This window comes from Arachis ipaensis, chromosome B03 (genome assembly GCF_000816755.2).
Source record: "Arachis ipaensis cultivar K30076 chromosome B03, Araip1.1, whole genome shotgun sequence".
Taxonomy (NCBI): domain Eukaryota; kingdom Viridiplantae; phylum Streptophyta; class Magnoliopsida; order Fabales; family Fabaceae; genus Arachis; species Arachis ipaensis.
Window position 1 is genome coordinate 15551306 of NC_029787.2, and position 10646 is coordinate 15561951.

At 34.9% G+C, this 10646-nt stretch overlaps 1 long non-coding RNA gene across 2 annotated transcripts in view; it reads left to right on the forward strand.

The window, feature by feature from the left end:
* The window catches only part of LOC110269578, a 19386-nt gene continuing 9398 nt past the window's right edge, over positions 659-10646 (forward strand). Inside the window, exons 1-2 of one of the 2 annotated variants that reach the window (XR_002358357.1) lie at positions 659-782; positions 3286-3289. This is a non-coding gene — a long non-coding RNA (uncharacterized LOC110269578). The remainder of the gene's footprint in view (positions 783-3285; positions 3290-10646) is intronic. The other variant, XR_002358356.1, reaches the window with a different exon arrangement.

Consider the following 10646-nt stretch of genomic DNA (forward strand, 5'->3'; position numbering starts at 1 on the left):
TTTTTCTCAAATCTCTTTACTTGGAAACCAAAAATCAATTCATCTCAGTCTTAACTTTAAAATCCTCATTTCTCAAATCATTTCAAGCTCACAAACTATTTTTCCTTAAACGTAAATTTCTCTTTTTAAAACACAGTTACCATCCACAACATCTTCCCAAAACATTTCAAAAAGCACACCAAATTAAAAGTTTCTTCTAAAAGATTCAAAATCATTCATCCTAAAACAGGATGTAGTAATAAAAATTCCTCAGTAGAGTCTCAAGACTTTAGGGGAGAATAACCTAACCCATTTTCTCAAATTGATTAAAATCTTTAAAACCTTATGTAACACACTAACTTTCAGCACGTCATGATCGTACCAAAAGTGAGACGTTACTAACCTGTTTTCCTTATTTACTATTTAATATTGAGCCTTTAGTTCGATTTCGCGTTTCAATTTTTAAGAAAAGCCGGAAATTTTTGTTTCTATTAATTAAAACCACATTTCAAAGATCTTCAAATAATAATAATCACATAATTATTAATAATAATAAATATTATACAAAAGGATTCGAATGAAACTCAGATACAATTCCTATCCCTCTATATAAAATAAGAGCTTAATAACAAAGGCGAGGGAATTCTATGAAAGCAACTCAACGCATAAAATTAACTTAAATAAGACTAATAATCGCCCGCAGCTTCAAACTGAGTCTTCAAACCCGTGTCACTGAAAGGGGAGGAGACTTTGGGGTGAGAACAAACCACACGTTCTCAGTAGAGAATGGAAATACCGTAAAAGTAGTGAAATAAAATACAAATAATTAACTTTACTTAAAAAAAACTATATTTCTATCAAACCTTTTTGAAAATACTTTTGGTTTTACTTTAGCTAACTAATTACCTCTTTTGAAATCTCTAAACTCAAATCAAATTTTAAATATAAAACTAGTCACATTACTCATCTCTCAGTCACATAATTAATCCTCAACAATCACAACATTAATTCTTAAACACCTCAATACATTCATAAACTAATAGCACAAGTAAGAGGTCCAAACCAACATACAAATAAGTCAAACAGCACAATCACAGAGAAGTAATACAAGTAAACACAACCAAATACAAATGTGCAAACAACATGATGCATGTCTATCCCTAGTGCAGGCCATGAGCTCATGTGTCGGTTGCCTACCCGCTCCCGATATTACCCGGGCACAAGTCCCATGTATGGCTTTCCAGATGCATGCAGTGTGCTTATAAGTCATACGGCTAGGCCGCATACAGTGTGACTTTAAGTCATACGGCTAGGCCGCATACAGTGTGACTTTTCAAATCAATAAGTGTACATCTGGAAAACAGTTCTCAGTGTGTGGGCGTTCCCACGTTACATTTGACACTAAGGCCCAAACAATGTCACATCTGCTCTCCTGTGATAGACAATCTCTTTAATTAATACATTCTTTTGATCTTTATTCTCTGCTCTCCTGTGGCCGAGATTCCTTTCCTTAATAAACCGAACTCAAATAATTTTTTATTTAAAACCAACATCACTCTTTATAACCTTTTCCAAACCTCCGAAACTACTTTATTTACAAGAAGTTCTTCTTTCATACAAAAACCAGTTCTTAATTAACCATGATTTTTCCAAACCAACTTCAAAACCATTTCAGATTTAAACATCTTTCAAAAGACTAAAAGAATCATTTTTGATAAATCAATAAAACTCATTCCCACTATCTCAAATCGTTTCAAATGCAAATTTATTTTCAATATCAAAGTAACCCCAGATTAAGAAAAGAAAATCATTTTACATAGTATTCAATCAAACTGACTTTCCAACTCAATAATCAGAATTTTCAGCCACAACCAACCAATTCCGCATAATCTCATAAATCATAACTTTAAACAATTCCATCCAAATCAGAAAACCAACATCAGTCACAGCCTCAATTCAACCAGTCGCAATTCAATTTCATCAATTAACTACTTACAACAACAAAATTAGTCACAAGACATTTATAAATTATTTGCACTTATTCACTAAATTTTAATGGCATTCATAAATTAAAACGATTAATTTTAAAATAAAATTCCCTACCTCCATACGAAATCAAAGCAACGAAAGCTCCGGAGAAGTTTTCTGATCGAGCTGCTGAAGAAGAAAATGTCAGAAATCGTCTGTGCCTCCTAGAACTCCAATTGACCGAACTCAAGGGAAAGAAGAGCTACGTCACCGTCAACTTCTACCGGACAAAAGTAACGTCAACGTGTAGAGGAGAAGGATACGAACACTTTTACCGGATTAGATTTTTTATTGGAGTTACGGATCGCAAGAAATTGAGGCTGGAAAATCAACGAAAGTCACGGTTCTCTCTCTTTCTTTCTCGGTCACTGTTGCTTTCTTTGCTTTGAATCTTCAATTCAGTCATGAAGTGAGGCAAGAAGGAAGCCATCCTTAGGGGTCATTGTTAATAAGAAAAATGAAACATGTGTCGTGATATCATATATATATACACACATGAATAGTAAACCAAATTCCATTTTTCTTTTCTTTCGTACCTTTGAAGGCTAGAACCTTTCATTATATTAATAATAATAATAATAATAAAGAATTTAATTTTTTGTTTATCAAAATATTTTTTAATAAATAATTTAAACTAATAAAATAAATCATAATTAAATTAAACTTCAATAATTATAAAATTTTATTTAATTATTTTTGATAAAAAATAATTTTCTTGAAAACAAAATCTCAATAAATATATTGACTCATAAATAACTAATTATTTCAATTATCAAAAATTCGAAGTCTTACACCTTATTTTCTTGATTCGAATAAATAAAAGAGGATTTAAGCCAAACCAAATCATGTACCAATTACTTCAAACAAATTTTCAAAGAAATCATCTCTTTTACTTAAATCAAAACCAACTCCAATTCCATGATTAAATCCGGAGCGTTTCCAACTGCTCAAAAATTGTTTTAGTTTTGTGAAACTCAGAATTTAAAGAATGCTTTAAACTTTTTCTAAGACCTTGTAAAATGAGACTTGTCAATCGAAATTCAAGTTCTTTCAAAGTCACTAAAACTCCTCCAATTGAAAATTCTCAAGTCATTTTTTCAAGAACATAAACCATTTTCATATTTAAAACAGCCTTAAACATAAGTTTCTTCTAAATGATTCGCTCCCAAAAGAGAGAATATTTTTCTTAAGAAACTAGGCTAAATCATAATTTTTCTTTTCAATACTTCATTTCAAAATATAATTCATAACTTTCTTAAACAATTTAAATGAAATAAGAAAAGTGTTAAACCCATAATTTTCCAAAGTACATTTCAATAAAGTCTCGGATTTTATAGGAATTTTGGCAGCACCTCCCCTAAAACTTGGACTTTGCCACACCCTCTTCGGGTCCTAACCAAACCATTCCACAACCCTCTTTAATGGGTTCAAAACCAAATCAGTTCAAAATCAAGCTAAATCCAAAAGTGCATACCATTTTCATATTTCAAGAAAACCAATTCAAACTCAAATCAATTTCCAACAGATTAAACTCGATTTCAAAACTTTAAAGAAACAACTTTAAAGAAATGCTTCAAGAACCATCCGTTTCACAAAACCAAACAATAATCCAATCGAACGAGTATTCATATCCATTCAAGACAACCAAACAACACATAAGACTTATACAATAACTAAAAATACATTTCTCACATAAATATCCATATATAATAATTCCAATTATAAAGTATAGTTTTCTGAAAAGGCCCCTACCTCGACACATTCAAACCACAATCCAAATGCCTCAAGAAATTCCTTTCCTCTCGACCCGAAATCAATGGCAACTGAAATCTTAGCTCCGTTTACTTTCTCAAAAGCAGAACAGCCTCAAACGCGACGTGCGACCTCGATTTTTAATTCCTAAAACATTAATATCATGAAAAATATTAAAACACATAATGGAAAACTAATGGCGATGATTCTGAGATAGAGGCACTTACTGGGATAAAAGGAACGGCGCAGCAGCTACAGCAATATCTACGCGACACGCAACGCCAAAACTCAAACCTACGTTACCAAACCTCAAAGTCTTTAACCAAACATAACCAAACACTAACGCAGGGTTTTTGAAATGTAAATACTTACTGAAATGACAAAACGAAGCAGCGGCGGTCTTTAAACCTGTTCGACGGCAGCTCCGACAGCCACCTTAAGCAGCAGCGGCTACTGGACTCCGGCAACGGCAACTGAAATTAACATGCAACGACAACAAAGCTTCCAGAATCTCAAAATAAACGAAGTCCAAACCCAAAACCCTTACCGGAAGTGTGTTCTCCGGCGTCAGAGGCAGCTTCGTCCCCTCTCATCCACAATCAGCCTCGATGGAGATGGAAGCTGGAAGCGACGGCGGTGCTTCCGATGAAGGCGACGCCGGCGACGTGAACGGTGACTGGGCGAAGCGGTTGGACCTCATCTCAGCCTTGGATCCTTCTCTCTCTCTCTCTCTCTCCTTCACGCGTTCTTCTCCCGTGACAGAACAGTGGCATCGACGGTGGTGACAAGGCGTGGTGCAGCGGCGGCGCAGCTTCTCTGCTCCCTCAACCCCGCGTTCTTTCTCTCGGATCTCCCTCTTGGCAGCACAGTGGCGGCGACGGTGTCGGTGATGCCTATCGGCGCCGTCTCCCTCTCTTCCCCCTTCTCCCTTTCCCGCGGCTCCCCTCTCCTTCCTTCCTTCCCTTTCTTTCTTTTCTTCTATTCTTTCTTCCATCTCAAAAACCCGTGTCTGTGTATGTGTTGGTGAGGAGAAGGGTGAGTGAGTGAGTGCCGCGTGTGTTTTATGTGTGTGTGTGTGTCCGTGTAAGGTGTGGGGGTGAGTGGGTTAGGGTTTAGGCTAGTGAAGGTAAATTAGGATTTGTGTTGTGTAATAAAATTAGGAATTTTGGGGATTAAGATAGGGTAGTAGTTTTTAATAAAAATAAAAGTATATAGTAAAAATCTAAATTCAAATTAAATATATAATAATCATCTTTAAACTACCATTTTATTATCAATTTGAAATCTATTTTTGAATAAATGCTAATTAAATAAAAATTGATGATAATTAGATTAATTCTCCTTCTTTTATAAAATAATGTTAAAAATCTAAATATTTAAAATTAAGGCATAGAAAATATTCGCTATTTTTCAATTATAAGGATTCTAAATAATAAATAAGAATTTACTCAACTTATATATAAAAATCTCTAAAAATAAAATCTTAACTAAATTTAAAAAATAAAAATCTCTAAAAATATAATCTTAAATAAATGTAATAAATCATAAATACTTTATTAATAACTTTTTAAAATTCGAGGTCTTACATGAAGCGTTATGTTCGCAGGTTCTAACTACTTAGTCGGCCGACACTTTTGACACGAACACCTAGAACTCCCTTCGGATATAAATGGTTCCATGCTGAAAACATGCGCGACAAACGCATCAACCCTCTCAAAGAATTCGGGTTTTACACCCCCCTCAGCCATCATTATCCCACTCATACATCCATAGACGATGACTTGGAATCATATCGAAACACACATCCTAGAATTCAACAAACAACAGCAATTATTTAAGTTTCTCGAAAAATTGGCAGAATATCCCCTGTACTTAGAAGTTCCCGCCGCATACAATTATCATTTTCTGACAGACTAAACACGTTTTAAACAATTTAAACGATAATTCGGCAAAACTTCTGCTTAATTTAGTGACATCGATGAAATAAATACAACAGTTTTCATATAGAAAACAGTTGCAGGCATGAATCTTTAACATATAGGTATTCAATAAGACATCAAATCCTAACCGTTCTAAGGTGCAACCCCTTATAACTCCATAATTTTCTAGCAAACAAGGGTTTTGAGAAGGTGCCACTACGCGACCTTCTCCCACTTCCGTCCTAAAACACTATCCTAAAAAAAGTAAGTCCAACATAAAATTTAAACAATTCATTATATACTGAGATAGATAACTAACCTCAAATATTACTGCACAGACAACAAAAGAAGGAAACTCCAGTTGTGCTTAGAGAAAATAGCGCCGTCCTAATAAAAAGATTACTTATTAAATTCACAAGCTGAAACTAATTCGAAAACTAACTTAAAAGAATAGGTAAAACTCATTACTCTAATTAATTAAAACCTAAATTCTTAATTCAACCAAACTAACAAGAGGTATTACAATTTTAATTTTTACTTATATTAAAGTAACACAACAACTCCTAATAACATACTTCATTAAGAAAATTTAACCACCAATTTAGCAACAACTCTAACAAATTATTAAACTCACAAGGAAAACTAATTTAAAAGAATAAGTAAAACTCATTACTCTAATTTATTAAAACCCAATTCTTAATTCAACCAAACTAACAAGATTTAACAACAACTAAACTCACAAAATAATATGAAAAAAAAAACATAATAACCATACCAACAAACGAATCTGATGATAGTAGTGGTGGCTCGTGGTGACAGGAGCGGCGGTAACGGCAACGTGAACAACAACCCCAGCGGAAGATGCGACGAGAACAATAGAAGATTTAACGAGCACAGGCAGCGGCGGTGACAGCAGGTGCTCCAGTCGGCAGGAAGCTCTGGCGGCGGGTACGATGACTGTGGCCGTCAGAGGAGTGACCAAGCGAGGAGAGAGAGAGAGAGAAGAGAGAGAATGGCCTCGGACATGTGAAGGGGAAGGGCTTCGTGTTTGAATTTAGCCCCAATTTTACCGTTGGATCCATCCGACGGTAACGACTTTGCGTGCCCAAAAGGTCACGGTTCACTAAACAACGGTACCGTTGGATTACTTCTGTAACACCTTACCACACAGATCTTTACACCTAGGATGTAAAACAGAGGTGGCGAGGCGCTACGACTTCTAAAAATAAAAAGTTTATATATATAATATAGTTGAAGAAGATTTGTTCTAGGAGCCTTCAAAAAAAAGTTTAAAATAGAAAACGGTAAAACGAAAGAGCGCAACACTCACAACAAATAAATGATAAACGGAAAAGATAAGAGAAGCTAACCTAGATATAACCAAAGAGAGTTCTAACGTACAAATACATATATAAGACTCGGCTCATGAAGATAAACCGGCCTGAGTACATAAGTATATATACATATATATAAGAGAACCCAAAATACAGAGTTACAGAACCTATTTCTCCAAAATACTGAAATAGCCTCTAAGAGGAAGTTAATACATCAAATACATAAGCAGTGGAGATAAAAGTATCTACATATATACATATATCCAAACTAAAACCCCAAAGTCAAGGATCTCCGCTATCAGAAGCTTCCAGCATGCCTTAACGAGGTGCCGCCTGACCTGCATCTGAAAACTAAAAATATCCATATGGAATGAGAACCGGGGGGTTCTCAGCATGGTAAAGGTGCTACGTACATAAGATATAAGGTCCTGGGAATGCCAGAGGCAATCCTAGAACACCGATACTCAGACTATAAAACTAAAAGAGCTAAAACAAAAACCATAAACGGGTGGTCCTCTAAGGTTCTAACTTAACCAAATCCGAACTAAAACCCTCAACCTCTCTGCCTTTCCTCCATTCCTCCAACTCCGATGAAATTGCACAGACAGACAAGCAAACAATGGCAAACACAGGTAGAATACAAGTAATACAGATAGTAAATATAACAAATAGCATATTATAATCACTTAGGCAATTCCAATTAATGCACAAGCAAGCAATTCAAACAATATGCACATGACAGTATGCACATGATGCATGTCTATCCTATGGCTGATGAGTCTCATCTGTCGGTTATCAAGCCAACCCGACAAGTCCGGCTGCTAAATCTTGGATTGTCCCCCGTCACGCATCCTCATGAGACTATGCATAGCTTTTTCTCTTCTCATTCATAATTCATATATATATATATATAACATACTCAATGGGGGTTTAACCTTCCCAGGAATTTATAAGTTCCCGGTCACCCTTACAACGTAGGGTCAATAGAGTATCGAGTCTCAACCTGGCAGCAAGCGGGATCACACCCAGATCTTGCCATCTCGACCATTTCGGCCACACACAAATCTCGACCATTCTGGCCACACACAGTCATCCCTAATCTCATCATTAATATCTCAATTTAGTTACTCTTGACCTTCCTTTACTTTCAAGTAACCTTCCTTTTCATAGCCTAATCTCATCACTACACTTAAAACTAATCTTTAGGGGCTAAAGAAATGAAAATAGAAGTTTAGAGGTTTAAAATCATGTTTAAAACACAAAAATCTCATTTGCTAAAAATAGCGGTCACACATATGTGTGGGCCACGTGTACGGGTGGGAGTTCATTTCTGAAAGTTCACGCGTACGCGTGGGCCACGCGTACTCGTGGGAGTACAATTTTCTTTGCTCGCATACGCAAGCACCCTACTCGCGTACGCTAGATACCCAACCTGAATAGGTTGGTCGCGTCGCGTGCAGGTGGTCGTGTACGTAACCCCTCAAAATTCATTGCTCGCGTACGCAAGCACCTTGTCCGCGTACGCAAGATGCCAAACCCGTAAAGTTTGGTCGCATCGCGTGCAGTGGTCACGTACGCAAGCTACGCAGAACAGCTAAAATGTTGAATGCTGCAGAATTTTCAGTTTTGTCCTCCAAACTTTCGACGCGCATAACCTTTTTGTTTTAAACATTTTTCATCTGTTCTTTAAACGGCGTAAACTTCACGGACCCAATTTTTATATGAAATAGATTTGAAACATTTTGGGGGTCTGGAAGTAAAGTTATGGCTCGCTGAAGTTCGGCCAAAAATCTATTTTACACAAAAACCTCAAATCTCAATTTTCATTAAAAGCCAAACTCAAATCCAACCTCCTATACATATATTCAGCACAGCAACACACCATTTAAAATGTCAAAATCTCCACATCCTACCTCAATCAATTAAACCTCTATATATATAATCTCATACACAAATTACTCAACTAACCAACAAGATCATCATCATTCATCACATATACATGTTCATTTCTTAATACCTTGTCAATTATCAGTAATTGATCATATAGCATTATATTCCATCACCAACATCAATTACCAAGCTAATAACCAACCAATTTCAACAATTATTATCAAGGTACTAAACATTTAACGTATTCATACATTTACACCTAGCCTATGGTCATCTAGCCTAAGTTTTCACAAAACATTACATATTAAATACGAGAAACCAAAACCATACCTTAGCCGGTTCTTCCCTAAGCTCAAAAATACCAAAAATTCAAGTTTCAAGATTTCCAATCAACTCCAATAATTCCAGTCACCAAGGATTTGTTCCAAGAGCTCCAATTCACCAATTCAAACTCCAATTTAACATAATTTCAATCTAATTCATACAATTAGCACAAGGGTATATAAATTGGACAAACTACAAGGATTTAAAGTTTTTTTACCTTATCCATTATGATTGGAGTATAATTCAATAATTATCCAATGTTAGATTGCACATAAACCACAAAAATCATCAAAATCACTCAAAACTCAAACCAATTTCATGGAGAAAAGGGTCACATAGAACTGAACGCAAATTGGAAAAAGACTTACCACTTTTTTCAAATAAAATTGAAGAAAACTCTGAAACGAATGCGTGGCCACAAACGGCTCGTCAATCGGAGCTCTGGATTGAAAGTTACGGAGGATTGAAGTTGGAAATGGAATATGGGGTTAGGGTTCTATTACTCTCCTCTCTTCTCACCGTGAGTTCCCCTTTCAAAAATGAAAGCTAAAGTGTTGTGGCTGCAAGGGGGAAGAAAGGGGTTATATGGGTTGGGCCTTGGGCCTATATGAGTCCAGTTCAATCGGTTTAATTTGTTTGGCCGAATTTTGGGTCAAATTTTTTAAAATTAGTGTCAAAATTTTTATTTTAATTAGCTCTATCCAATTAAACTATAAAATTCGCATTCCTAATTTCTTTTATTAAAAATTAATTTATTAATTAATTATGCGCTAATTTCACAGGATTTACAACTTCGACCTAAATCTGACGGTATTGAGCACGCCAAAAATTTTTTTTCCTCCAAATATTACTGTCAGTGTTATATTTTAGGGATACTAATTTATTGCCTAGTCCGACGGTAAAATCGACAAAAATCTCACCGCTATTTTTCGACGATAATTTTAACGATACTCAACGTTTTTTTGTAGTGTTTTCTTTTTCCTTTCTCTTTCCTCTCAACGTTAGTGTTCTATTTTGCGCTTTTTTTTTTTTTCATTTTTGCTATGATACATTGATTGATTGGTTTAGAGTTAAATAGTTTGGTAGAGCAAAAATATTATTAATTTATTATTAAAAAAATAAGAAGGAATACTTGAATCACACAAGAAAAAAAAAAGATAGGAACATGAATAGAAAAATCCTAATTTTTGGATTTTGAATTTGAATTTTGATTTTTTGTTTTTAGAAGAAGTTGGAAGAATTATTAGCATTGAATTTGTTTTGTTATATTTTAAATGATAGTGTCAGTTCTTTTTTTTTTTCTATATTTACTAAATGGGTTAAGGAAAAACAAAGAATCAAACGGAAATAAGAAAATTGTGATAGTTATTGATTTATATTAATATTTTGCACAAAATTTTGAAATAAAAAAAATTGTTAA